The 866-nt window shown below is 23.4% G+C and overlaps 1 long non-coding RNA gene across 1 annotated transcript in view; it reads right to left on the minus strand.

The window, feature by feature from the left end:
* The window catches only part of LOC110264927, a 2,383-nt gene extending 1,517 nt beyond the window's left edge, over nucleotides 1-866 (minus strand). Inside the window, exon 1 of the long non-coding RNA XR_002351287.1 lies at nucleotides 750-866. This is a non-coding gene — a long non-coding RNA (uncharacterized LOC110264927). The remainder of the gene's footprint in view (nucleotides 1-749) is intronic.

Here is an 866-nt window from a genome sequence, read left to right on the forward strand (position 1 = left end):
GAATATAATATTTATTAAAATTTTTATATTTTGTCTAATATAAAAAAAATTAAATTTAAAAAATCAATAAAACCTAAAATAGAACTAAATTTGTTCATTATATATTATTAGTCCAACGTACAACATATTAAGTTTGAAATGAAAAAATGTTGAATGAATAGTAAAGATGAAAATTGAGCACATGTTATTGTGTCTGAATCGGAAGTATATAATGCTAACCAATAATTGAGTTAATTTCATTTTTTATTTCAAAATGTTACTAATATTTTTATAAAATATTTGGGGTCCATAATCTCTATGCTAAAGAGAATCTACGTAGCATTTGTATTTATAGAGTTTAATAGTATTATTGGAATTAAAATTTTTTAGTACAAAGTATAGAAACTAGATTTGTAGCTATTTATCTTGTAATATAGAGTTCGTAATTTAAAATTTATAAAAAAAAATAAATGAGTAAAACTTTATTTGAATTTAATTTTAGAGTAAAAGGATCATTGTGGATCCAGAGTGTGGATAAATGTAATATCTTTCAAAACATATACATAGGATATACGGAAGAAAATATTAGCAGAGACAAAGTATAGATAATATACAACAATTTCGTAAACATTATTATTGTATTATATATAGAATCCGTAAATTCAACCTGTATACAAAATTAGTAGTCAAAATTTTTAGAGTTAGATATCTGTACTATTATTGTTATTTATTTATTTATTTATTTGCTACCAAAGAGAGATGAAGCTTACACATGAAAGAACTGACGAGAGGAGGAGTAGGTGACGAAACATCATTTAATTTAATGTGCAAGCTAAGATAGCTTATAATATACTGAATGGAGAAGAGAGAATGGGGAGAGAAAAAGA

This window comes from Arachis ipaensis, chromosome B07 (assembly GCF_000816755.2).
Source record: "Arachis ipaensis cultivar K30076 chromosome B07, Araip1.1, whole genome shotgun sequence".
Taxonomy (NCBI): domain Eukaryota; kingdom Viridiplantae; phylum Streptophyta; class Magnoliopsida; order Fabales; family Fabaceae; genus Arachis; species Arachis ipaensis.